This window comes from Entelurus aequoreus, linkage group LG05 (assembly GCF_033978785.1).
Source record: "Entelurus aequoreus isolate RoL-2023_Sb linkage group LG05, RoL_Eaeq_v1.1, whole genome shotgun sequence".
Taxonomy (NCBI): Eukaryota; Metazoa; Chordata; class Actinopteri; order Syngnathiformes; family Syngnathidae; genus Entelurus; species Entelurus aequoreus.
In genome coordinates, this window is record NC_084735.1 from 73,409,024 (window position 1) to 73,435,540 (window position 26,517).

General features: G+C 40.5%; 1 protein-coding gene across 2 annotated transcripts in view; it reads left to right on the plus strand.

The window, feature by feature from the left end:
• LOC133651019 (polypeptide N-acetylgalactosaminyltransferase 10-like) overlaps window positions 1-26,517 on the plus strand; it is a 264,230-nt gene that overhangs the window by 19,132 nt on the left and 218,581 nt on the right. Inside the window, exon 2 of one of the 2 annotated variants that reach the window (XM_062048880.1) lies at window positions 18,110-18,249. The gene's annotated coding sequence lies outside the window, so the exon portion shown is untranslated. Of the gene's footprint in view, window positions 1-18,109; window positions 18,250-25,469; window positions 25,485-26,517 lie in introns of those variants that run through there. The other variant, XM_062048881.1, reaches the window with a different exon arrangement.

Here is a 26,517-nt window from a genome sequence, read left to right on the forward strand (position 1 = left end):
TTGATAATTCTGGAAAAGATAAGAATGTCATCAAGGTACACAAAATAGAATTAATGGATCATGTCCCTGAGGACATCATTAATTAGATTATGGAAAACTGTGGGCGCATTAGTGAAGCCTAAAGGCATAACTAAATATTCAGAATGCCCCATAGGAGTGTTAAAAATGGTCTGGCACTCATCCCCCTCCTTAATTCTCACCAGGTGATAAGCATTGCGTAAGTCTAATTTTGTAAAAATAGCAGCAGAAGATAAATAAGTAAATGCTTAATCCATAAGTGGTAAAGGAGAGCTATTCTTCACAATTATGTCGTTAAGACCACGATAGCTACAAAGATTCATCTTTTTTCTCAACAAAACAAGAAAAAGGCCCCCATTAGAGAGTAATGAGAATGAGACCTGCCGCGAGAGACGAGAAAATATAGTCACTTAATACACTGTTCCGGACCTGACACATTATAGAGTCTTGCCACAGGTAACGATGCCCCCAGGAGGAGTCTAATGTAACAGTCATAAGGACGATGTGGGGGAAGGGACTGAGCCCGTTCCTTACTAAATACCTGTTTGAGGTCATGATATTTGGCTGGTCCCCCCGAAAGATTAATGATCTCATTATCAAGGTAATACAATTCTAGGAGTTGCATAGCATTATCGGACGCATTTTCATATATAGAAGCGTTAACGAGCATTTTTGGAATTTACATGAAAACTATAGCAGTGTTGGTTGAAAAAAATGTCAGACTGTGTTTTCAAACGATTGTCCAGAACAGGTATGCAGTTTCGACAAACGACCAAAATATCACACTTTTAGTACATTTTCGTTAAAAGCTCAACACACTTCACGGTTTCTTCGTCCCCTAACCATTTTGTCCATCACTACGAGCAACCGCAAAGCCTTGCATCTTATCCTAAGGCGTGTTCAGAATACAGTGTGACTGCATATTTGTGACTTTCAAATTTGAAAGTATGAAAGTAATACAATTCCATGAGTAGCATAGCGTTATTGAAAGTATTATCTTAAACAGAAACATTAAACAACCGTTTTCAGCGCTTACATGAAAACTACATTAGTGCTGGCGGAAAAAAATTCATATTTGGAATTATGTTTTCAAATATCGTTTAACAAACCACAAAAATGTCACACAAATCATACATTTGCATTAAAATCTCACACATTACAGTTTCAATCTCCTTGGCGCTAGCCTTTAACAACGTTTTTCTGCACTACTTGGAGCATTGGCAACAACTTCCCGCATCCTATCTAAAAGTGTGTTCAGAACACAATTTGACAGCGTATTTGTGAGTAAAATAATACAAAGTAATACAATTTCACCAGTGTTGACGTTATTGGACATTATCTTAAACAATAAACATCAGTAAATGACCATTTTCTGATTACATGAAAACGGTATCAGTGTTGATTGCAAAAACTTCATATTTTGTGACATATTCCATAACAGCTTCATCAACAGCTTTATTGGCACCGCAGGTCAATTCTGACTTTTTTGCCCATATGTGACCTGTAACAATTTTTTTCATGTCAATGTGAACAGTGCAATTCCGAATTTTTCAAATCATACCCAGGCCTATTTTGTATGTGGATATAAATCAGACATGTGTCTAATGTGACTGCAGTGTGAACGCTCCGGTCTCGTTCATCCGACCAATATGTCATCAAAGAGCGATAAGCGTCATAATTATTCGCCAAAATAGACGGTTGCAAAGTAGTTGACAAATGAGCAGAAAACAGGCAAAAATAATTTTTTAGGAACTCATGTCAATGTTGCACCACTTCTACCTTTGACTGCTCGCCAACATGGTCTTCGTCGCAAAGGCAAATGTCCCATAAACTGTTAGAGTCAAAACGCTTGCACTCTTCATTCTTAATCTTCTATGCGCAATAATTTGGTTCAGAAAATTTGGACTTCGCTTGCACAAAATCCTTGAAGCTGCCACACATGCATAGGTGGATTAATGACCGGGCCTACCGGGCCCAGGCCCAGGGGGCCAGAGGCCCCAAGGGGCCAGGCCAACTTGGCCCCGCGGCCGCGACCCAAGCAAAACTACTTTTGCAAAAATAATAATCTTAAGCCCCAAGGGGCCAGGCCAACTTGGCCCCGCGGCCATGATCCATAGAGGGTAAGAGGCCCCAAGGGGCCAGGTCAACTTGGCCCCGCGGCCGCGACCCACAGAGGGCCAGAGGCCCCAAGGGGCCAGGCCAACATGGCCCCGCGGCCATGATCCATAGACGGTCAGAGGCCCCAAGGGGCCAGGCCAACTTGGCCCCGCGGCCACGATCCATAGAGGGTCAGAGGCCCCAGGGGGCCAGGTCAACTTGGCCCCGCGGCCACGATCCATAGACGGTCAGAGGCCCCAAGGGGCCAGGCCAACTTGGCCCCGCGGCCACGACCCACAGAAGGCCAGAGGCCCCAAAGGGCCAGGCCAACTTGGCCCCGCGGCCGCGAGCCACAGAAGGCCAGAGGCCCCAAGGGGCCAGGTCAACTTGGCCCCGCGGCCACGATCCATAGAGGGTAAGAGGCCCCAAGGGGCCAGGTCAACTTGGCCCCGCGGCCGCGACCCACAGAGGGCCTGAGGTCCTAAGGGGTCAGGCCAACTTGGCCCCGCGGCCATGATCCATAGAGGGCCAGAGGCCCCGAGGGGTCAGGCCAACTTGGCCCCGATCCATAGAGGGTCAGAGGCCCCAAGGGGCCAGGCCAACTTGGCCCCGCGGCCACGACCCACAGAGGCCCCAAGGGGCCAGGCAAAATTGGCCCCGCGGCCATGATCCACAGAGGGCCAGAGGCTCTCAATCATTATTATCAAAGCTAATTCTCAAATTGGATGGATCACACAACCTCACTCACATATTCTTTATCAATTATTAAAGGTTGTTTCTGAATTTTGATCACAGAACTTAATGCAAATATTCTTGATTGATTGACAAAGCTCATTCTCAAATTTTGATTACACAACCTTACTCTGACAAATTATCATTATCAAAAAGCTCTATCTCGAATTTGGATCACAGAATCTCACTCAAGTATTCTTAGCTGTGCCCCTCCCCCATCGAGTCTTTCATAAACCGGTCTGTTCTTTTAGAATCTCCTCATTTGGTATTTTGAACTCGTGAGAGACTGCTCAAAATTTGGTTTCCTTTCCCTCAGTTCAGACTCAGAGATAATTTGAAATCATTCAACAAGAAGTTTAACGCGCGCACACACACACACACACACACTTGAGTTGAGCATTACTTGGAAATTCTTATATTTTCCATTTTGCTGTTATTATCAGCATCTTCCCATTTTGTCCTTTTCTTTCGAGAAAGTTTACAGTCTGACATTTGTCACTGCTGTCAGTTAATAACTTTTTGGTCTTTGACCCATTTTGTCATTTTCTCGATTCGATCGTCACTGACCACTCTCTCCTGTCTGGCAGACATCGTTGCTGCCATCATAGCTAGCAAGCTGCCTGCAGCGGGTCATCCCTATGTTCCCCGTCCCTATGTTACCCGGGTCCTATGTTCCCCTCTACCGGGGAACTAAGGACCCTTTTTAAAAAAAAAGGGTTCTATGTTCCCCGCTGCGGGGAACGTACAACACTTTTTCCAGAAAAGGGTTCTATGTTCCCCGCTGCTTCCAATGCGCGACTAAGTAAGACGCACGCAGACACGCATGACAGAGACGCGTTTAAGTTGTCGAAGGAAGGAAGTTCGCGTTTGAGTTGCTCTATCTGCTGCCGCACGCCCTGTGACAGGTTAGGTTTAGGGATGGTTTTGGTCAGGGCACAATTTCGCCAAAAAAGTGCTCCACAACGCCCTGTGACAGGTTAGGTTTAGGGATAGTTTTGGTCAGGGCACAATTTCGCCAAAAAAAAGTGCTCCACAACGCCCTGTGACAGGTTAGGTTTAGGGATGGTTTTGGTCAGGGCACAATTTCGCCAGATACAATGCAGGGAACATAGGACCCTTTTTTAGAAAAAGGGTCCTAAGTTCCCCGGTCGCATACAAAGACCCAGGAACAACCGGGGAACATAGGACCCGGGGAACATAGGACCCGGGGAACATAGGCACGCCTGCAGATAGCAACATTTTGGTGTCCTTTGGGAAAATATTTAGAAAGAAGACAAAAGTACACACAGTTGTACAACTATTATCTTTATGATCTTTTTTTTGTTAGTTTCTCTGTTACTGTGTGTGGCCAATTAAGCGACTGTTGGCCATACCTGGCTGGTGACATTTAGCGACTTTCTGGTTGATGTTAAGATTAATAATAGCAACAGTTCTCTTCATCTTAATGCAATTTATTGTGTCTGTCTCTCCACATTTTGCCATTAGGTACTTTGAGCTCTTGTTGGTCAGTCACTCTAAGGTACATTGTTGCTGCCATCATAGCTAGCAAGCTGCCTGCAGATAGCGACATTTTGGTGTCCTTTGAGAAATATTAAGAAAGAAGACAAAAGTACAAGACATTGTACGATTACTATCTTTTTAAAATTATTTGTTTCACTGTGTGATTGACCGACTTTGCCGCTAGATTTCGCGTCTTTTGGCCATACCTGGCTAGCGACTAAAAACATCATTTAGCGACTTTTTGGTTGTGAAGATAAGTGGTAAAAGCAGATCTTCCTGTTGGTCTTCCCACATTTTGCCATTTGGTACTTTGCACTCTTCTTGGTCACTCCAAGGCATTTGTCCCTGCCTTCAGCTAGTCACTTGGCTCTTTTGGAATATATTTCACTGTAATTGGCTCTCTCTCTCTCTTTCTCCTCAGTACAAATCAGCCTGTTCCCTTGCCATTCATCACTGACCACTCTGCTCTCCTGTCTGTCAGACATTATTGCTGCTTGCAGATAGCTTGGGGTCCTTAGAGAAAATATCAGAAGAGAAAAGTACACAATTATCTTAATTATCTTTTTTATTCAGTCAGTCCTTCAGTGAGTCCCAGTGTGTTGGCGATTAAGCAACGTTGGCATTCAATTAGCGACTTTTGGCCATACATGGCTGGCGACTCAAAAAACTAGAAAAAAAGTACAAAAAGTTGTACAATTAATATCTTTATTATCCTTAATTCCCCTGAATCCTAGAGTGTGTTGCAATTAAGCAACTTTGCTGCTAGGTTTAGCGACTCTTGTTTTGGGCATACCTGGCTAGCGACTACAAACATTATTCAGCAACTTTTTGGCTGTTAAGATTAACGTTAATAAATTAAATCCTAATACAATTTATTGTGTTGGTCTCGCCATCTTGCTATTAGGTACTTTGAATTCTTGTTGGTCTCTGCTAAGGTATCTGGCTGTTGTCTTTGCCTTCAGTTAGTCACTTGGCTCTGGAATATATTTAACTGTACTTGGCTCTCTCTTTCTCCTCAGTACAAATCAGTCTGTTCCCTTGCCATTTAGACATTTTCTTGATTGGATCATCACTGACCACTCTGCTCTCCTGCTGTCTATCAGACATTGTTGCTCCCATCATAGCTAGCAAGCTGCCTTGGTGTCCTTTGTGAAAATATTTAGATAGAAGACTAAAGTGCACAAAGGTGTACAATTATTATCTTTTCAAAATATTTGTTTCACTGTCAGTGTGATTGACCGACTTTGCCGCTAGATTTCGCGTCTTTTGGCCATACCTGGCTAGCGACTGAAAACATCATTTAGCAACTTTTTGGTTGTGAAGATAAGAGGTAAAAGCAGATCTGCCTGTTGGTCTTTCCACATTTTGCCATTTGGTACTTTGCACTCTTGTTGGTCACTCCAAGGCATTTGTCCCTGCCTTCAGCTAGTCACTTGGCTCTTTTGGAATATATTTCACTGTAATTGGCTCTCTCTCTCTTTCTCCTCAGTACAAATCAGTCTGTTCCCTTGCCATTTAGACATTTTCTTGATTCGATCATCACTGACCACTCTGCTCTCCTGCTGTCTATCAGACGAATCAGTTGATTCTCTGCTCTCAATTGTCTATGCTAGTAAGCTGTTATTCTCTGCTTTGGAGTGTTGATGCTGGGTTGCTAGTTTTCTAAATCACCTCACACACTTGAAGGAAGCAGCACCGATCATAAACACACAAACAAACTCACACACACACACACACACACACACACACACACACACACACACACACACACACACACACACACACACACACACACACACACACACACACACACACACACACATAGTTGGTTTATCTGTTGTGATAGGCAAAGAGCCAATGTGCAAAGAAAGAAGGGAAATATGGATCATAAACGTTTAAGTGGAGGAGCTAGAAAAAAAATTCAGCAAGAAAAGAAAAAAAAGGAATCAGTTTTACTTGAGAGTGTTCCAAATATCTCCAGCTTCTTCAGTACAAAGACATCTGCTGAAAGCAATTCTATAAATGCTACTGCAAATTCAGCTAAGGTTAGCAATGCACCTGAGCTAGCATGTAGCTCCCAAGATCCTGAGACCACTACAAGTGTAGACACTGAACCAAATGCTTCTGATGCTTATGATTCAACCAATTCAGCAGTAGCCAGTTGCTCGGATGAATGTGAGGTCACTGCACCTCTGGACAGCATAGAAAATGAGCTGAATCTTTCTTCAACACCATCTACAGTGACAACTCTACCTAGTGATCCCGCTAAATGGGCTGAGACCCTCACTGAGTCAATGAAGGAAGTTCTTATTCAAAGAGGTGCAAAATCATTTCACAACCGTCACAGCCATAATCCAGCTTCTGTGAGGAACAGTGGGCTAGGAGGCAAAACCCGATGCCTAAACAATGAACATTTTACTTCACACTTGCCCAATGGACAACGAGTACAAAGAGAGTGGCTGATGTACTCTCCCTCTACTGGTAATGTTTACTGCTTTGCATGCAAACTGTTTTCCCCAAAAACGCATTCTTTTGTGACAGGCTATTGTGATTGGAAACACTCAGAAAGATTTGGTGAACATGAGCGAAGTGCTGAGCACATAACCTGCATGCAAGCAGTCTTGAACCGCGCCAAAGGTGCCACAGTTGATGCAGACCTGTTCAAACAGTTTCAGGCAGAGAGCAGCTATTGGAGGCAGGTGTTACAAAGAGTTGTTGCAGTCATTAAATTCCTTGCAGAAAGGGGCCTTGCATTTAGGGGTAAAAATGAATCGTTAGGGTCTCCTCTCAATGGGAACTACCTTGGTATTCTGGAGGTCCTGGCTGAATTTGATCCCTTTCTAAAGGATCACATCAGAAAGTTTGGGCAGATGGGTCGAGGTAATACCTCATATCTGTCCTCCACCATTTGTGAGGAATTCATTGAATTGATGGGTGCAAAAACCAAACAGGCTATAGCAGATGAACTGCAAGCAAGCAAATACTACTCTATCATTGTGGATTCAACCCCAGATTTATCTCATGTGGACCAATTGACATTCATATTCCGTTTTGTTAGCAAAGAGGGCAGTGTTGTTGAACGCTTTGTGGGTTTTGAGCCCATTACTAGCCATACAGGTGAAAGTTTGGCTAACTGTGTCATGTCTGTGTTGGAAAATCTAGGGTTAGAGCTGTCAAATTGCAGGGGGCAGGCTTATGATAATGCCAGCAACATGTCAGGGAGGTATAATGGGTTGCAGGCTCACTTAAAGAAAAGCAACCCATTAATACACTATATTCCATGTGCAGCTCACTCTTTGAATTTGGTGGGAGTCAACAGCATTGACAGATGTGGAAATGAAGTCTCTAAGTATTTTGACTTGATTCAGTCTATTTACAACTTCACAACTGCATCCACACACCGATGGGACAGGGTATTTGGCAATTCCAACATAGATCTCACACTTAAAGCTTTATCCAACACGCGTTGGAGTTGCCGTGCAGAATCTACCAAAGCACTGTGGCAGAACTACAGTAAAATAAAAGCAGCACTACAGGTTATTTCCACTGATGACACAGAGAAACGAGACACACGAACTGAAGCTGACAGTCTAGTGCGGAAGCTGGATTCACTTGAGATGGCCTTCATGGCAGGCTTTTGGGACACTGTTCTGTCCAGATTTCAGGCCACAAGTCTGCAACTTCAAAAAGCAGACATGGACCTTGGTACAGCAGTTAGATTGCTGGAATCTCTGCGCACCTTTGTTCTCTCCCAAAGAGATCTATTTGATCATTTTGAGCAGAAAGCCTTAAACATGTTGGGTGGCACCCCATCTTACAGGGCTGAACGGACGAGGAAACGTAAAAAGTTTGCTGATGAATCAGCATCCCCAGATGTTGTGCTTGAGGGAAGGCAACTGTTTCAAATAGAGACATTTATTGCCTCTATTGATCAACTGAGTTCAAGCCTTAATCACCGTCTGGAGGCCTACAAACATCTGAACAATTTGTTCAGTGTCCTTTTCTCTTTGGATACAGAGTCCAATGCTTCAGTCCTTCACAAGGCCAAGATTCTCACTGAATCATACCCATCTGACCTCAATGAAAGTCTTGGACAGGAGCTTATACAGTTCAAATCTTTTATACAGCTCAACAACACTGATGAGGAGAGGACCCCTTCAGGACTGCTCAAAACAATAATACATTTTGGACTACAGCCTACGTTTCCTAATACATACATTGCGCTACAGATTTTTCTCACTCTACCGGTCAGTAACTGTGAGGGAGAACGCTCATTCTCTCTTTTGTCAAGAGTAAAAAATGAGCTGCGCACAAGAATGACTCAGAAAAGATTAAATGCGTTATCTCTAATGGCAATTGAGAGTGAGCTGACAAGAGAGTTGGACTTCAATGATGTGGTGGATGATTTTGCAAAATTGAAAGCACGAAAGAAACCCCTTGCTTAAAGGTGCACTGTGTAAGATTTTTAGGTTATTTCCAGAATTCACCCATTCACTAATGTTAGGCTACCTGTTTTCATGAATACTTACCACCACCATAAAATTCTAAGTATCCATTATGACTTGGAGAATTGCACTTTTGCCATTTCTGGGAAGTGTCACCTGGATTGTGAAGATAGGATTGACTTTAGGCAGAAGCTTGGTGCTTTCTCTGGCAAACTGAACCTCAAGCTTCATTCTCTGCAGCTTTGCATTCTTGTGCAGACTTTCATCCACAAGGAACTTTTCAACTTCCCCACTATCGTGAAGGGGCCATCAAAAGATTTCAGTGTGTCCAGCATGTCTAGTCTCTTACTCTCCTTTCTTTGAGCCATCTCTTGTTTCTCATCTGCCCTACTCTCGAATTTTGCCTTCATGAATTTACTCCAGTTGAGTTCAACCTCCCTTTTTGCTTGTGCTGCTGCCTTGAAACCTCTGAAGCTCCTGGCTCTTCTGTAAAATTATTGACCTATTGACTGCGTTCAGTGTGCCCAACTTCTTCAGTTTGTAGTCCACCTTGCCACATTGTCTCTCCATCCCAATGTTGTGCACAGGGGTGCCATCAATGTTACTAGCCTGTTCACTGACAGGGTCCATTGGGAAGGTCTCCTCATCCATCCTCTGCCTGGCCAGGACAGTCTTCAGATGGGGCAGCATGAGATCTGTCAGCTGCTTCACTTCATCCAAGTATTCGGCAGCCACGTCTGACACTGAGTTCAGGACATGTCCAGTGCCTGTCCAGCCACTATAGCATTCTTGGAAATGGGCTATCTTGACCTGCATGCAGCCCTTGTACCATGAACTGGCCTACACCTTTCTTTGTGGTGCTCTCCGATGCATGTTATCATTTTACCTTTCTCCTTCTCCTCAAGCTTAACCACAAATAGATACAGACTTTGAGCCTCAATTTGCTGCACAGCTGCCGTTATGCCAATGTGTTTTCCTAAGATATTATTTTATTTTTAATGATAGAAGGGAGGAAAAGGGGGCAAAAATCATGTCCGATTTAGTTTTTTGGGTGGGTTGGGGGGTTTATTTCATGATAGCTACCAACTTCCAATACATAATATCTCTCAAATGACCCAATGCACCATCACTGAAGTGGGCGTAATCATTTTCAAAAATGTTTATTTTTAGGCCATTTATCCCCTCCCCCTGTGTCTGTGTGAAACCTGTGCTTGTCAGTGTCTGTGTGGTATACCTAATAGTGTGTGTGCAGTATGTGCACTCTTCTGTACAGTACAGTGTGCATGTCTGTTCACAGTATACAGTATTTCTTGCATAGTGCGTGCGTGTGTGTGCGCCCACACGCGCGGGGGGTTGAGGGGCCAAGACCATGTCAGGCCCAGGGGGCCAAAATTTCTTAATCCGCCCCTGCACACATGCACCAGGACTGAAACCTACTAGAACTGGAGCCATGTATATGTGCATAAAGACTGCCTCAAATGTGACGTCACGTCTGCCTGGGGGTCAGATTGCAGTCACATTAGACATGTTTTTTATTTGGAATGTCAACGATTACATTAAAAAGATCAGATTTGACCAAAAAATCCAAGTTGGACATCCTACCCTGCAGTGTGAACGTAGCCAAATACCACTACTGGCAAAATATCAGTCTTTTTACCCGTTTATTTAGAAATGTCCCATAAATTTCTGCATCAGTTAGGAATCCCACAATTCGTTTCCACCGAGTGGTACAGTTTTTAGTTTGGTTTGTAACTGTGCAGTTGGAAACATGTCCATGGATATTCTCATTAATTCAGGTCATTGTAATCTCAGGGCTTTCAATCAATCACAAATGGACTGTTTGGTTTGTCTGAGAAAACGTTTCGCCTCTTATCCAAGTAGGCTTCATCAGTTCATGCTCATAGACTTAGATTGGTCAGAGCTCGTCTTAGACTTAGATTGGTCAGATGTAGTCTAGCGGCTGGTGCCAAAACCCCAAATATTTATACTCCAATACCAGGAGGATGTGCCTGGGCAAGGAAGATTTTGCCCTATTGTAGTGGGAACAACATCTGATTTGATGCAAACAAGCTATCCTACTGTGCATTCCAACAACAGTCATTGAAGTGTAATTTCCCCTCGTTTAGCATTTAGGTATTGTGTGGTAAAATGTTCGCTGTGGACTGACAACTAACCACCCAAAATAGTCGAAATCACCCACGTTCGCATTCCATTCAGTTGTAAACAAATGGCACAAAGTGACCAGAATGTTTCTAACTCCTGTTATTTGTTGGAGGCTAAGTTACGGAGTCCTTTAGGAATGGTTGAAAGGACAGTGTTGTATGTAGGAGACAGGTGGTGTCGCAGACCACTTCTTCTGTTAAGGGATGTTTTTTCAACCTTGACATAGATGGCTTTTCTTCACTCTTTCATAATGTCTGTCCTCCCTGTCGGGAATCTGTACATTTGTGTTCTCAAAGGAGTGCTGTTTCTCCCTGTGGTGCAGGTAGACAGCTGAGTCTTGGCCTGAAGAGTTTGCCTGTCAATGCTGTGCCATGCGTCGGCTTAGTGGTTGTTTTGTTTATCCAATACTGTATAAGAATCAATGCATTCATCATTACACAGGATAGCATACACCAGATGGTTTTGTGGGTGTGGGGTGTCCGGTCTTTAGGACGCACTAGTCTCTGTCTCAGGGTGTTGCCTGGTTTGAAGTGTACTGGGATGTTGCGTTGGTTAAAAATTCATCTGAGTTTTTCAGATAGACCTGACACATGACAATATTTTTGCATATGTCACCTTTTCCTTCTCATCCCCTGTTCTTGTTATTTCTTGCACTTCATGGTTTCTGATTTTCACCCATGTGTCATTCACGCGTCTATACCATTGACTTGGTGCTGTTCCCTTAATAGGGCTCAGAGCTCTCTTTTCCATGTCCTCCATGTAAAGGTTTGCCACTTTTGGGGATACAGGTGATCCCATGGCACAACCATGTTTTTGTCCGTAAAATGTTCCCATGAATTGAAAGTACGTAGTATTAAAGGCCTACTGAAATGAATTTTTTTTATTTAAACAGGGATAGCAGATCCATTCTATGTGTCATACTTGATCATTTCGCGATATTGCCATATTTTTGCTGAAAGGATTTAGTAGAGAACAACGACGATAAAGTTCGTAACTTTTGGTTGCTGATAAAAAAAAGCCTTGCCCCTACCGGAAGTAGCGTGACGTCACAAGCTGGAGGGCTGCTCACATTTCCCTATTGTTTACAATGCAGCGAGAGAGATTCGGACAGAGAAAGCGACAATTACCCCATTAATTTGAGCGAGGATGAAAGATTTGTGGATGAGGAACGTGAGAGTGAAGGACTACAGTGCAGTGCAGGACATATCTTTTTTCGCTCTGACCGTAACTTAGGTACAAGGGTTCATTGGATTCCACACTTTCTCCTTTTTCTATTGTGGATCACGGATTTGTATTTTAAACCACTTCGGATACTATATCCTCTTGAAAATGAGAGTCGGGAATGCGAAATGGACATTCACAGTGACTTTTATCTCCACGACAATACATCGGCGAAACACTTTAGCTACGGAGCTAACGTGATAGCATCGGGCTCAAATGCAGATAGAAACAAAAGAAATAAACCCCTGACTGGAAGGATAGACAGAAAATCAACAATACTATTAAACCCTGGACATGTAAATACACGGTTAATGCTTTCCAGCTTGGCGAAGCTTAACAATGCTGTTGCTAACGACGCCATTGAAGCCAACTTAGCAACGGGACCTCCCGGAGCTATGATAAAAACATTAGCGCTCCATCTACGCCAGCCAGTCCTCATCTGCTCATCAACACCCGTGCTCACCTGCGTTCGAGCGATCGACGGCGTGGCGAAGGACTTCACCCGATCATCCATGCGGTCGGCGGCTAGCGTCGGCTAGCGTGTCTGCTATCCAAGTCAAAGTCCTCCTGGTGGTGTTGCTACAGCCAGCCGCTAATACAATGATCCCACCTACAACTTTCTTCTTTGCAGTCTTCATTGTTCATTAAACAAATTGCAAAAGATTCACCAACACAGATGTCCAAAATACTGTGGAATTTTGAGATGAAAACAGAGCTATTTTGTATTGGATTCAATGGTGTACTAATACTTCCGTTTAGTTAGTGATGTCACGGGCTTACGTCATCATACATAGACATTTTCAACCGGAAGTTTAGCGGGAAATTTAAAATTGCCCTTTATAAGTTAACCCGGCCGTATTGGCATGTGTTGCAATGTTAAGATTTCATCATTGATATATAAACTATCAGACTGCGTGGTCGGTAGTAGTGGGTTTCAGTAGGCCTTTAAGGCAAAATTCTAGCAGAAGACAAATCTGTTCTGGGTTTAGTGTGGATCTATTCTGTAAACTAGTAGATGTTGCTTCACTGTATCCACTGCATCCTGGGTTGGAATACAGGTGAACAGGGAGGTGATGTCGAATGATACCATAGTTTCATTGTTATCAAGTTTTAAATATCTGATTTTCGTGACAAAGTCAATGGAGTTTTGGACATGATGTGGAGTTTTGCCAACCAAAGGTGCTAAGATGTTGACCACATACTTAGCAATATTGAATGTCACACAGTTAATGCCGCTGACAATAGGTCTGAGAGGAGCCCCATTTTTGTGTATTTTTGGAAGGCCATAAATACCAGGGATAGTTTCTTGTGGGTATAATCTTTAATACAATGCCCGGTTGATGGCTTCTGACTTTTGTAGAGTTTGTAAATATTGAATGAGTATCCTCTTGTACCCACTTGTTGGGTCCCTTTTAAGTATTTCCTATGTGTTAGAATCTTTGTGTGTAAGCAACTGGCTTTGGTAATCAGTTGTGTTGAGAATTACTGTGCATTGCTCCTTATCTACTGGCAGGATTGTGATGTTTTCATCCTTGCCCAGTACTGCTTTCCTCTCATCAAAGGAAAGGTTAGGGGAACAGGGACTGTATCGCAGGGACTGTAGGTGGGATGACGATGAGTAACTTGCCAGTGAATCATATAAAATAAAAGTACTGCATACTAAAGAGGTCTAAAAAGTGGGATGGTATGGTTCAGATATTTAATGGCTCTTAAAAATGCATATTGCACTGTACACAACTGAACCAAACCCATACCTAAAGTATTGAATACGGAAGAAAAAACTGGATAGTGTAACATAGATGTAGATGTCAACACTGATACAATTATGACATTCTGAGTGCAATTTATAAGTTATTTAATGACATTTCAACAAACATAATCTGTATTTAAATCAAGGACTAAACTGGAAAAGGATCACTTTACAAGCACGACAATCGCAGGCCTGTCGTATTGTTTGGCTCAGACCTAATTAAAAGTGTGTGAAATCAGCTTTGATCGGAGCTTGTGGCTTTGTTTGATTTTACATCCACGTCAGATTTCGGACAGTAAGCAGAGCGAGCTGCCAGCAAGGACAAAATCTTTTGATGTTATAAATTGCTTTTTCACAGTCATTGACGTGGGGAGATTTAAATTTCTTATGGCAACCCGCTGATGACTTCTTCTTTTTTAAATGGAGGTGAAAACCAGGTGGCTGTTCTCTTTCTGATCGAAACATTTGATCTAAAGTTGAGGAGACGTATGTATTAAAAAGTGGGGTTTTGCCTATTTTACAAAACTTAGGCACTTATCAAAAATCACAGTAATTATTGCAACATTTTGGAAACATGTGCATATCTATTGTGAAAAGAACTTCCTCTGTTCTAAAGTCAGTGTTTCCCACACATTCATTTATTTGTGGCGTCCCGCCACGAAAGAATTAAGGCCGCCACAAATAGATATATATTTTTTTTAAATTTTTATTTTTTATTTTTATTTTTTTATTTTTTTGTTGTTGTCCTGTCCAGCTTCTTAGGCAAATCATATAGTTGATGTAGATGCCCATATCGGCTGTTCAGATTTACTTTACAAAAGAGAAGTGTAGGATCAAAATTTTTGGAGCTCTTTGTTCAGTGGATCAGATGTTTGATGAAGCTTTGTGTCTATCTACCACCACTACTGTTTTCTGTTTATTTGTTACTGACTGTGGCAGGACACCTCTGCCTCTGTTTCACTTTATGTTGCTGGTAAATAATATGGTTGTAGTAGTAGGCTAAAGTTAAATTATTTAGTATGCACTAATTAAAGGGGCAGAGCTTTAAGAGACATTTTAGCTTTTATATTTTATAAGATATATTTTTTGTAAGAACCACAATTAATAAATATATTTCAGTGAATAACTTATTGTTCAAATCTGTATATAAATATGTACATAAAGTGTTGTAATTATATTGTAAAATGGATGGATGGATGGACGTTTAAAACAAAACTGTTATTATTAATTAGTAAGTATACATTTTTTGAGCCTTTTTAGAGAAAATCATATCATTGTAGTAAATTATGCAAATTACTCGATGATGTCATGGTAACCACGCCCATAGACACACCCATAGCCACGCCCCCACCACCACAGGTATCTTAGCAGTTTATGGGAAACACTGAAAGCATAAGTTTAAAATAAACATATGCAGATTTCCAGTTCAGAACCCTTGAACTTTATCATGACATGCCAATGATCAGCATGTATCTCCAAATTGGTAGACTTAAAAAAAAAAAGTAAGACGAGCCATTGTGGTTTTTCCTCAAAAAGGTTTGGAGATATGATTTATTGCGATCATGACTTGCCAATGCAAAGCATGTATCTCCGAATTGTCAGATTTTCTCAATTTTTAACCCAAAAAAACAAGACAAGCCATTGTTTTGTTTTTTTCAAAGCGAGTTTGAAAATACATGGTTTTAGGAATCTTTTTTTGCACTCATGACTTGCCAATAAAAAGCACATGTCAGCAAATTGTCCCAGCTTGTGTTTTTACAAAACAATTATCGTTTGGAGATTTGTTGCTTAGGGAACCCTTGTTGTGGCGCGCTCAAAAAAAAGTAATTATGTTTACAATAGAGAAAAAAGACACCGTTGTCTTTGTAATATAATAGTTGGCTTTGAAAAGCCTTCAACGCTATCAGACTCGCCAAATATGTATCTCTAAATTGTCTCAAAATTAGCCATTGTTGTTTTTTCCAACAATTTGGGGATGTGTTTTTTTTAACGTCATCATGAGAATAAGAATAAAAAGCATGTGTCTCCAAATAGTTTGAGTTTTTATTTTTACAAACATGGTTTTGATACGTGATTTTGATGAGCCTTTAACGCGATCATGACTCACCAATGAAAAGAAAATTGTCTGACTTTTTCATTTTTAGCTCAAAACATTTTTAAAAGCCATTGCTGGGTTTTTTTCCCCCCAAAAAATGAGATAGTGTTTTAAAGGGGAACTGCACTTATTTGGGGGAGATTTACCTATCACTCACAATTCCTATGTAAGACAAGAACACATATGTTTGCATATGCATTCTAATTTGTAATATACGGGGTGCAGCTAATGGGAGTACTCTATTGCGGCCATAAAGCCCTCTAAATAAAAATCCAAAAACCGCCAACAATACTCCATTTACATGTTGTAACCTTAATATTGACCAAGTATTAGCAACATAGCGCCAACAAAGAGAAAGTACTTTTAGGGGTGCTGTGATCACAGTGAGGTAACTGTCTTATGCAGCTATTGAAGCACTGAGCTGCTGCATCGCCTCTGAGTTGGTGAAAGTTAATTCTAGATTATAAATCATGCCTCTGATCTGGATAGTAGGAGGTTGTGGCCATAAACCGAGAAGTTGGTCAACTTTGACAGTTAACTTATTCTCTGAGATTGCAAACAAGACACAAAATGAGCCTTGTTTGTGGCACCTTTTTTTTTTTTTTTTTACCGGATTGAGGATTATGATTAATTCTTCACACAAACATACCATCAGTCGGCATTACAATGAGAGCAGACATTGTACTGTAAGTGATAGTTTTATTATGATCGTAGTTCGTGTTTCTTGTTCAGTCTTAGCAATACTGCTACTTGCCGGATCTGCTTATCACTCAGCTTCTAAAACTTGTAGCTCATCCTCCTTATATTCAGACGCAAAAATATAAGATTCTGGATCATCATTTGTCTCAAAGTAGTCTTTGTGTCTCTCATGAAGTATGCCGTGAGTAGTGGTGTTGTTCTTTAAGGAATTAGCGAACACTGTTTGCCACCGTATGCTTAAAATGAGCAAAGTTTGTAAATACTACATGTTATTATGAATGTGCCTGTTACTATATTACATATAAACTTACAGCATGTAAATAAAATGTTGATAAAGGCTTTTGAATGTTTTTAGAACACTTTATAGACGGAATTGACCGAATCCCCATTAAACTCCATTGTTAGCTGACTCTTGTTAGCATTTATTTAAGAGTTACAATGCATAAAATTAAGAAAAACATGTGCGCTTGACTTACTTACAGGGATTGTAAATGATAGACAAAATTAGACAAAATTCCAAAAATAGTACAGTTCTCCTTTAACTTTACCATGAGTTGCCAAATAAAAAGCATGTGTCTACAGATTTTCTGAGCTTTTATGTTTACAAAAGAAACAGTAGTCAGTTTTAATTCTGTCAACAATTTGCTACTAAACATTACATTTTATAAATGCATTAATTTAATAGGCGAGTGATGATTGTGTTAGTCCAAACAACAATGACTGTTTCTTTTGTAAACATAAAAACTAAAAAAATGCATCTGTACATGCTTTTTATAAGCAAGTCATAAAAAAACATGAGTCTTTTCTTAGTTTTGTAGGATGAAAGTAAAGAAGGTCAAAGCACTTTGGAGATACATGCTTTTCATGAATAAGTCATGACCCCATTAAAGTACGGAGATGCATACTTTTTCACTTGTGAGTCGCTGTATTATTGAAAGAAATAATCAACGGAAATTATTCAAGTCTCCTACAGGTTCTAATGAAATTGTCAATTTGTCAAATAAAATATTGGTTCCATCTGCCTAAAATATATCACATATATGGAGTAATATTCAAAAATACATATTGAATTATCGCAACAAAAGTGAATGCAGTTGTTTTACAGTTTCCACCATTTATGATGTGTGCTACTATGCCAAAAATATATTACTAACAAAGAGGAGCAATCACATGCATCAGTTCACAGCTTCCCCTTCACCTACAAAACATACAATCACACACCCCGCTCCCCTGTCTGTAGCAAAAACCCTACAGTGCAAAAGAAAGTGAAACACAGTCAAATATAGACGAGGCGACGTGATGGATGGCGGAGAGCGAAGCGAAGCGAGGCGGGTAGACTCCCGAGATGGAAAATGACAAGGTTTCAGGTTTTGTTTGTTTCTCTTGCAGATGCCGCGATCACACACAACCGGGCTCGCCTTTTGCCAGGAGACGCCGGCGGCCATGATTGAACATTAATCACATGAGCACAGCAGCCCTTTGGAAGCTCCTCGAGACAGGTGGCGGTTGTTTGCAGGAAAGAGAAGCAGGTGTGGCACGTATGAATTCTGATTTCTTAGACTCGGGGAAAAAAAGTGATGCACTAATTCGTCTACTTCAACCCAGCTGGGGAAACGTGGGTGATGCTTTTTGATGAATTTGACAGCTGCGCAAACTTTTTAATGTTTCTTTCTGTCTTCTCTGCAAATTTTTGTAACTTTTTAAGGGTTAGGGCAGTGCTTCTCAATCTTTTTCTGTCACGCCCCCCTCCCCCAGGAAGATGTAAACATTTCACCCACCACACTCTCCGCCGCAACTATAAATAGTATCATTTGTGTATAAAATTGTTATAAACACACCTCTGCATAACACTGTATCCTTATTAACGTTAAAGAAAAAGAAAATATATATATACATCCACTTACTACAAATAATAACTTTATTTAACATGTTTTTAATCTGTAACAGAAGATTTCATGTGCAACAATTCGCCTGAAATTTTAAAACACTTCCTTATTCAATCTATATATACCTGTATATATATATATATATATATATATATATATATATATATATATATATATATATATATATATATATATATATACATATATATATATTTTTTTTTTTTTTTTTTTTGACCAACTTTAACCATGTAATACTGAAAAATAAAATAAAATCACCTCAATCAATAATAATGAATTTAGATTGTTCAGCAGTATTACCTCATGAACACAATATATAAAACGCTTTAACCTACAAAACAAAAATGAATAAAATAATTTGTGTGACTTTAAAAACAATCTATCAATCAATCAATCAATCAATGTTTATTTATATAGCCCTAAATCACAAGTGTCTCAAAGGGCTGTACAAGCCACAACGACATCCTCGGTACAGAGCCCACATACGGGCAAGGAAAACTCACCCCAGTGGGACGTCAATGTGAATGACTATGAGAAACCTTGGAGAGGACCGCATATGTGGGTACCCCCCCCCCCCCCCCCCGCCCCCCCTCTAGGGGAGACCGAAAGCAATGGATGTCGAGTGGGTCTGACATAATATTGTGAAAGTCCAGTCCAGAGTGGATCCAACACATCAGCGAAAGTCCAGTCCATAGTGGGGATAGCAGGAACCATCCCGCGCGGAGACGGGTCAGCAGCGTAGAGATGTCCCCAACCGATGCACAGGCTAGCGGTCCACCCCGGGTCCCGACTCTGGACAACCAGCACTTCATCCGTGGCCACCGGACCTGTGCAACTCCTCCTCCATAAGGGAGAAGGAAGCAGAGGAGAAAGGAAAAGAAAAGAAACGGCAGATCAACTGGTCTAAAAAGGGGGTCTATTTAAAGGCTAGAGTATACAAATGAGTTTTAAGATGGGACTTAAATACTTCTACTGAGGTAGCATCTCTAACTTTCACCGGGAGGGCATTCCATAGTATTGGAGCCCGAATAGAAAACGCTCTATAGCCCGCAGACTTTTTTTGGGCTCTGGGAATCACTAATAAGCCGGAGTTCTTTGAACGCAGATTTCTTGTCGGGACATATGGTACAATACAATCGGCAAGATAGGCAGGAGCTTGACCGTGTAGTATTTTATACGTAAGTAGTAAAACCTTAAAGTCACATCTTAAGTGCACAGGAAGCCAGTGCAAGTGAGCCAGTATAGGCGTAATATGATCAAACTTTCTTGTTTTTGTCAAATCTAAATAGGAAGTCGGGATTAATGGCGACAATTAGCACCTTTTGTAGTGCACACGCCTTTTCGACGTGGTGTTTGACGCATGATACTGATAAAGCATATCCCCTATACTCACAGCCTGTTATGTATTGCTAGATGGAGTTGACGGCACAGACACCAGGGGGCAGTAAAGCTCTTGGATTTATTATATATATAGAAAATACCCTATTTTTCTGACTAAGTCACAGTTTTTTTCATAGTTTGGCCGGGTGTGCGATTTATACTCAGGAGCGACTTATGTGTGAAATTATTAACACATTACCGTAAAATATCAAATAATATTATTTAGCTCATTCACGTAAGAGACTAGACGTATAAGATTTCATGGGATTTAGCGATTAAGAGTGACAGATTGTTTGGTAAACGTATAGCATGTTCTATATGTTATAGTTATTTGAATGGCTCTTACCATAATATGTTACGTTAACATACCAGGCACGTTCTCAGTTGGTTATTTATGCGTCATATAACGTACACTTATTCAGCCTGTTGTTCACTATTCTTTATTTATTTTAAATTGCCTTTCAAATGTCTATTCTTGGTGTTGGGTTTTATAAAAAAAAATTCCCCCAAAAATGCGACTTATATATGTTTTTTTCCTTCTTTATTATGCATTTTCGGCCGGTGCGACTTATAGTCCAAAAAATACGGTATATATAATAATCATAAACAACACTAACAAAAATTATAGAATGGAGTGTGTGACCAAACCCAGGAGTGTGTATGTGTGAGGCTATGTGTATGGTTAGCTGAAGTGTGTGTTACCAAGTGTTGAGGACAGCGGGATGAGGGACAAAGCAGGAGGGCAGTCCGTGCACAGGCAAACCGTTGAGGGCAGGAGAGAAGCGTCAAGGTCCGTGTCCAGGCGAGGGTCGAGGATCGAGGAAGGCAGTCCCAATCCACGGGAGATCACAAAGGGTAAGACTCGGGAAGGCACTGTGGGAGGACAACAAGGACGTCAGACACGGAGGGAAAACGCAGAGAGAAACAGAGAGCATAAGGCTTGTCGGCTTACGGTACGCAAAAGGGTAATGAAGTTCCTGCAAGGATCCTTGGGTCCACTGTTCCTTTATACAGCTTGCCCTCATCAGTCCCAGGTGTGCAGGTTGCCGATCGCCCACAGCCTTGCCGGCATGTGGGCGTGACGCGTCTCGGCGCGCTGCCAGCGGAGGCGCTGGCAGACCCAGCTGCCGGGGAAAAGCGCGCCGTTACACAGCCAGTTTTAGTCAATTACAAATTCCTGTCAAAGCTCCTATTATCTCCTTTATTCAGCAAACAGTCAAGTCTATTTTTGTCTCTGGGTGGATGGTCTCCCAAAGTAAACGTTCAGGCTTTGACATCAGAGCTGTGGCTGTAGTCAACGTCCTTTTGTGTTTTTTTTAATTAACTCCACAAAATGGCAGCAGATGCATTTGAAGTAGCATGAGTGATTGCATCCAGTAGCTTTATCTAGCTCTGCATGCACTGTAATATGTTGGCTGTTGGTGTGACTGTCATGTTACACTTTTACCGCACTGTTGTTTACAATCAACTCATTAGCGCTACTAATGCTGACTGAGCAGTTTGCTAGTTTGGGTCTGTTTTTCACATTCATTTTCAAAGTTCAAAAATTCTATTTAGGTGGTTATTTTTGTGTTGATGAATTTTATCTGTTTTTGGAAAATTGGGTTAGGGTGAGAGTTGTAGGTTTATATGAAGGAAATGAGCAGAAATACTAGCATAAAACATTAGCATGCTAATATACATGAAGTTAGCATACTTGTATGATGACACCAAGGAGCAAAGAACAGGATTTTAGGTTTAAACAAACAACATGCTAGCATAAAATGTTAGAGACCTGAACATACTTCTGAGACACTGCCAAATATGAAAATCCATGATTTTTAGCTGTAAACATAAAAATTTTGCTAAATGCATACAATGTTAGCATGCAAACATAGGATAAGTTAGCATATTTCTAAAATGTATCAAAAACCGTGATTTTTTTTTCTCCTACAGCAACTTATTCGGGTGTTACCATTTAGTGGTCAATTGTACGGCATATGTACTGAACTGTGCAATCTACTAATAAAGTTTCAATCAATCAGCCAATGATGTCATTTGTCAACTTCGAGCAACTCTTATGACAGCCAAAAATAGCGAGATTCCTTACTGAGGTGTTGGCAACACTGGAAGATGAAAATAGATCACAATAGATTGAGGACAGTCAGGGCGATGATGGAGAAGAGATACAAAATTGAGAACACAGATATAGAAGATGAGACAAAAGAGCCAGCAGAGAAAATAGTGGAGATGCATTAGGAGGCTACAGTGCAGGGAGAGCTGCTGGAGGTGAGGACATCAGTTTGAAGGTATAAATTGATGTGAAAACAGGCGAAATCGTTGTTAAAAGGCCATTGTTTTTTTCGAACGCATTATGCCACAAAAGTCATTTTCTGGAACTTGGCAGACCTGCTTCTAAAATCACGCCTAGAACCAAAAACTTAGATTTGTATGTTTAAATATACAAAATGAGCTAAAATGTTAGTATAAAACTTTAGCATGCACATCCACAAACATAATTCAGAGCACGGTCAAAATAAATTGCGCTATTAAAGGCCTACTGAAATGAATTTTTTTTTATTTAAACAGGGATAGCAGATCCATTCTATGTGTCATACTTGATCATTTCGCGATATTGCCATATTTTTGCTGAAAGGATTTAGTAGAGAACAACTACGATAAAGTTCGCAACTTTTGGTCGCTGATAAAAAAAAAGCCTTGCCTATACCGGAAGTAGCGTGACGTCACAGGAGGAAGGACTCCTCACATTTCCCCATTTTTTACAATGCAGCGAGAGAGATTCGGACCGAGAAAGCGATAATTACCCCATTAATTTGAGCGAGGATGAAAGATTCGTGGATGAGGAAAGTGAGAGTGAAGGACTATAGTGCAGTGCAGGACGTATCTTTTTTCGCTCTGACCGTAACTTAGGTACAAGGGTTCATTGGATTCCACACTTTCTCCTTTTTCCATTGTGGATCACGGATTTGTATTTTAAACCACCTCGGATACTATATCCTCTTGAAAATGAGAGTCGAGAACGCGAAATGGACATTCACAGTGACTTTTATCTCCACGACAATACATCGGCGAAGCTCTTTAGCTACTGAGCTAACGTGATAGCATCGGGCTCAAATGCAGACAGAAACAAAATAAATAAACTCCTGACTGGAAGGATAGACAGAAGATCAACAATACTATTAAACCATGGACATGCAAATACCATACTTGCCAACTCTCCCGTTTTTACCGGGAGACTCCCGGTATTCAGCGCCTCTCCCGATAACCTCCCGGCAGAAATGTTCTCCCGACAAACTCCCGGTAAACTCCCGGTATTCAGCCGGAGCTGTAGGCCACGCCCCCTCCAGCTCAATGCGGACCTGAGTGGGGACAGCCTGTTCTCACGTCCGCTTTCCCACAATATAAACAGCTTGCCTGCCCAATGACGTCATAACATCTACGGCTTTTAGAGAGTAGAGTGCACAACTGCGCACACAACAAGGAGACGAAGCAGAAGAACGAGGTAGTTACAGACATGGCGACGCCGTCGACGAGCAAGATGAAGAAATACGCTTGCAAGTTCCAAAACGAATGGAAACAAGAATTTCAGTTCATCCAGGACAGTTCGAAGAGGAAGGGGTATGTTGCCTGTACATTTTGTAGAACAGACTTCTCCATTGAACACGGTGGCCGAAATGATATGCTCATTCATGAACGGAGAAGTTAAACAGGACAATGCTGCCATCTACTGGATAGCCTCCGGAACAATGAAATTCAAGTATTTATTTTATTTGTATGTATAATAAAATAAATAAATATATATATATATATATAACTAGAATTCACTGAAAGTCAAGTATTTCATATACATATATATATATATATATATATATATATATATATATATATATATATATATATATATATATATATATATATATATATATATATATATATATATATATATATATATATATATATAATATATGTATATATATATATATATATATATATATATATATACATATATACATATATATATATATATATATATATATATATGTATATGTATATATATATGTATATATATATATATATATATATATATGTATATGTATATATATATGTATATATATATATATATATATATATATATATATATATATATATATATATATATATATATATATATATATATATATATATATATATATATATATATATATATATATATATATATGTATGTAAGAAATACTTGAGTTGGTGAATTCTAGCTGTAAATATACTCTCCTCTTAACCACGCCCCCAACCACATCCCCTGCCCCAACCGCGCCCCCACCCCCGACCACGCCCCCCCACCCCCCACCTCCCCATATCGGAGGTCTCAAGGTTGGCATGTATGGTAAATACACTGTTAATAATTTTCAGCTTGGCGAAGCTTAACAATGCTGTTGCTAACGACGCCATTGAAGCTAACTTAGCTACGGGACGGCGGCGGCGGCGGGCGTTGTAGCTTTCGACGACACCCCGGCCGCCATCAGAGTCGGCAAGAAAGATATATTTCCCCAAAGTTACGTACGTGACATGCACATAGCGACACGCACGTATGGGCAAGCGATCAAATGTTTGTAAGCCAAAGCTGTACTCACGGTAGCGCGTCTGCTATCCATCTCAAAGTCCTCCTGGTTGTGTTGCTGTAGTCCGCCGCTAATACACCGATCGCACCTACAGCTTTCTTCTTTGCAGTCTCCATTGTTCATTAAACAAATTGCAAAAGATTCACCAACACAGATGTCCAGAATACTGCGGAATTTTGGGATGAAAATAGAGCGTTTTGTATTGGATTCAATGGGTCCGAATACTTCTGTATCAACCATTGATGCGCATACATCATTATACATAGACGTTTTCAACCGGAAGTGTGGCGGGAAATTTAAAATTGCACTTTATAAGTTAACCCGGCCGTATTGGCATGTGTTGCAATGTTAAGATTTCATCATTGATATATAAACTATCAGACTGCGTGGTCGGTAGTAGTGGGTTTCAGTAGGCCTTTAATCCGTGCGATAATTGTTTGTGATTTGTTTGCTTTGTTAGCCCTAATTTTTATTTATTTGTTTTTGTAAGATTAATTAAAAAAAATAAAAATCCAAATGGCAGGGCTCGAGTTTCCATGTTTGCTGATCCCTGTTAGTTGATATGAATTGACTATGCAAGTTGACTTTGTACTCGTCAGCGTAGGCGAATCTTGTTGTAACATTAGGATGACTAGAAGAAAGAAGGAAATAAAAGAAGCTGATGCAAACACATCCTCTCTCACCAAATTTTATGTGCTTTTTATGACTTTTTTTTTTCAGCAGCAATGGAACAGAGCTGGGGGTTTTTTTGCCACTGGGGGAACATCATCATGTAGAACAGCTGCATGGTGCTCGGGCTGATCAAATTATCACCTGCCTAATCTGGCCTGCCTGCTGCTCTGTAGAGGAGCAGCCTACCCAGAGGTAAACAATTCCCTGGAAAACAAACTTTTATGCCAACATCACTTTCACTTTTTATGTCCTTGGAGTCAATGTTTTACTGTCAAAGTACCGTATTTTTTCGGAATATAAGGCCCACTTAAAATCCTTTCATTTTCTCGAAAATCGACAGTGCACCTTATAACTCCGTGCGCATAATGTATGGATTATTTCAGGTTGTCCTTACAGACATCGAAGCAATTTCATTTGGTACAAGATGTAATGTTAAGTGTGACCAGTAGATGGCAGTCACACATAATAGATACGTGTGGAATGCAAGTTGACGCCTGTTCAATAAATGACGCTAGCAAGCAAGGCCAAAACTTTGACGTTCCATTGAGAATATAGAACATTACACGCGGCGCTCAAAAATCTGTCAAAATGTTTTAGTACGACTTTGGTAAGCTATTAAGCCGCACCGCCTGATGGAACGCGGAGTGATGATTGTGTTAGTCCAAAAACAATGACTGTTTCTTTTGTAAACATAAAAACAAAAACAAATGCATATGGACATGCTTTTTATAACCAAGTCATAAAAAACACAAGTATTTTCTTAGTTTTGTAAGATGAAAATAAAGAAGGTCAAAGCACTTTGGAGATACATGCTTTTCATGAATAAGTCATGACCCCATTAAAGTATGGAGATGCATACTTTTTCACTTGTGAGTCGCTATTTTATTGAAATAATCAACGGAAATTATTCAAGTCTCCTACAGGTTCTAATGAAATTGTAAATTTTTCAAATAAAATATTGGTTCCATCTGCCTAAAATGTATCACATATACGGAGTAATATTCAGAAATACATATTAAGTTGTCGCAACAAAAGTGAATGCAGTTGTTTTACAGTTTCTACTAGGGATGTCCGATAATGGCTTTTTGCCGATATCCGATATTCCGATATTGTCCAAATCTTTAATTACCCATACCGATATCAACCGATACTGATATATACAGTCGTGGAATTAACACATTATTATGCCTAATTTGGGCAACCAGGTATGGTGAAGATAAGGTCC